General features: G+C 32.4%; 1 long non-coding RNA gene across 1 annotated transcript; it reads right to left on the bottom strand.

Annotated features, from left to right (window-relative positions):
- Positions 1–1,820: 1,820 nt before the first annotated feature.
- On the bottom strand, positions 1,821–2,446 carry LOC145058864 (uncharacterized). Its single transcript, XR_013686545.1, has 4 exons — positions 2,362–2,446; positions 2,186–2,253; positions 1,991–2,090; positions 1,821–1,885 (listed from the first exon to the last, which is right to left on the bottom strand). It is a non-coding gene; the product is annotated as an uncharacterized LOC145058864 (long non-coding RNA).
- Positions 2,447–2,834: the final 388 nt, after the last annotated feature.

The following is a 2,834-nucleotide window of genomic DNA, read 5'->3' as shown; positions in this document are numbered from 1 at the left end:
CCATGTCATAAATGAAGACGACACACATTTTTGCGTATCGTAATTTTAATTTTTTTTAAAAAAAATATATATTTATATATTTATTAATTTATAAATTAAATTTCCATTTAATCTCTCATAATAGAAATAAAATATCATATACAAAAAATACAATCCATTCCATAATATTAAATAAAATACCATATACAAAAAATACAATCCATTGCATTTAATCTGTATGTATAACAAAGACACATGTGTTAAACTTGTTACCATTAACATCTAATCGTATGGACTCGAGTGTTAAACTTGTTACCATTAACATCTGATTCATAAGTCCTTTCTACAAGATTGTTACCTGCATAAATGAAAACAAACAGGAACATTAACAGCCCAGCTATGACTCTTTTTGTCCCAAAATCTGAATTAAACCACAAGTGATAGCATTAGGCATTAGGCGCATTAGCATCTGGTTTAACATACAAATGTCTTACCAACAAAGAAAGACAAAGCAGTATAGCATTAGGCATTAGGCATTAGCATCAGTGTTGGTCAAACACTCTGCATCAGTCGAAACTAAGGCAATTAAGACAATCCATAGTAACATTAGAGTTTCCCTGCACCAGTCAAAAGTATCCCCTATAAAGGATCAGGTAGAAACTCTATTCTCACGTTCAAGAGGTGAAAAAGCTCTTCAAGTTCAGATAAGCATCACAAAAATTTTCTTAACTATTTAATTCCCAGCCAAGGGTTAAATACCCCATTAAGAGACCAAAATAATCGGAACCACTGGTACAGTTAAGGATTGCCCTCACAATAAAAGAAACACAAAAACAGGTGGTGCTATGCCCACAGTTACTAAGGAGAAATAAAAATAAATTAATAATATTCTAAAGCACAATCGACATTATGCAAATTATAAGTGAAGGCAACAATGTGACATTCAAAAGTATGCTTTCCCATTTATGCTAACACCTTAAATAAACAAACACAGAGGCCTAAGATCATGAAGTTTCAAGGAAGATGCATACCACATGATAATATGTTTTTCAGCCAAAACCACGTTCTTTGTAAACTATGATCATGAGCCAGTCATTTACTAGTTCTCTATCTTGGATGTCCATATCCTGACAAAGTAAAATAAGATCTCAGTTAAAATGATGAATACAATAATTATGTAACCAGAACCATAGATAAAATCCAGTTTGACAATTGTAAGAATCACCTGTTTTGTTTTGAGAACAAGGGCTTTCCAAAGATGGCTACTAAAGCGGGGGATAAAAGATAAAAGAACCTGACTGCATATAATCAAAAACCAACAATTCAAGAATTATTTGATATGTGTACAGTAGTTAATTAATATGTGTTAGCAATAATTTAATCGGTCAGAGCAAGATATAAATATGCTTTCTGGATGTTGACTCTTTGGTCTCCCATTAGCTCAAGAACTTCTTCTCATAGAATCTATATCACTTGAAATGAAACTAGCATAAGGTTTCAACGTCACAATTATTGGTTAGCAATGAAAAAAACTTAACCGCAAGAAATGTCTCATACCAATTGCGTTCATAGAAAAATTGAAAAAAACTATGGATTAGTGGATGTAGTCATATTTTTCTCTAATTATTTAAGTGCTTGTACCAGATCTATTCCTTGAAAGCTAGAGAAACATTTTTTTATCAAACAGATGAAACATTGATTCGAAATCTAAACTCCATTGCAACTAATTTTAAAAAGAAAATAAATTAAAGAAAACTTCACAAGTTGAATAGACTTGAATCTAATTTCCAAATCCCAAATTCGGAAATAACTTCAACATCAAAAACAGGGATGAGGTGATTAACTGCTCCAGCTCGTTAATCACCTCTTCCTGTGGTCTATGAATCAAATCAATCATCCTCCATATCTACACACATCATCATTCAAACAAAACAAACATTTCAACTAATCAATATAAATAACATTTTAATAAAAACTAAAATAATAATAAATAAGTGATATATATACATACCTGTAGAGTTCCACCGCCACCTGTGCTTTCACCATCATCCGACACACTGACAATTGTCCATGGATCATGCGAGTTCTAGTGGAAATCAACCACCTTATCCCTTCAATCATAGCACAATATAATCTTGTTCCAATTTTTATCTATTTTTTATTTCTGTAAAAAGGAAAACCATTAATTAAAATTAAATATATATACCTATGTCCAGAGTGTCTGAACAATAAGCCAGGTGCAAACTTTGAGGCTGGACCAGAACGTTCACCAACCTGTAGACAAACAAACAAACCTTTTATTAAAAAAAACAATTTGTTACAAGAAAAGAATAGGGGGAAATGGAATAAAAGTAAAAGTGGTTTTTGGTTGAGTTGACACACCTTATTGTGATCCCAGATGTTCAAGACACCATCTTCTGCTGAGCTTCCAAAGATGGATGATTTGTCAGGAGACCACTGAAACATACAAAGTAATTGGAATTTAGAAATAGTGAACAATTGTTCTAGAAAGGGAATCCATAATTCCCTGGAATTCATTAGGCACATCTACTTCAACCCATGTTTCTTGATCAAGCATTGCTTTCAGTTTTGTCATCTATAACAACAATAATAATATTATTAATCAAACAAATTGTTGTTTACCTTCTCTGTTGCAGTTACAAATTATTGTGACACGTTATATATTTGTAAAAAGTCTTGAAGCCTTAGTCTTGGATGCAAAAGAGCACGAACACCAAGAAGTTTTTCCCATCTTCCATGAGCTGCATCACAAGCTGCAAACACTGCTTCTATGTTTTCTCTCAATACATCAGCTCTGTTAAATGACACAGTTGCCCCTGTTAGAAAATTTCTAA

This window comes from Lactuca serriola, chromosome 6 (genome assembly GCF_051521515.1).
Source record: "Lactuca serriola cultivar US96UC23 chromosome 6, Lser_US96UC23_V15, whole genome shotgun sequence".
Classification (NCBI taxonomy): Eukaryota; Viridiplantae; Streptophyta; class Magnoliopsida; order Asterales; family Asteraceae; genus Lactuca; species Lactuca serriola.
This window is presented reverse-complemented; position numbering and strand designations above follow the sequence as displayed.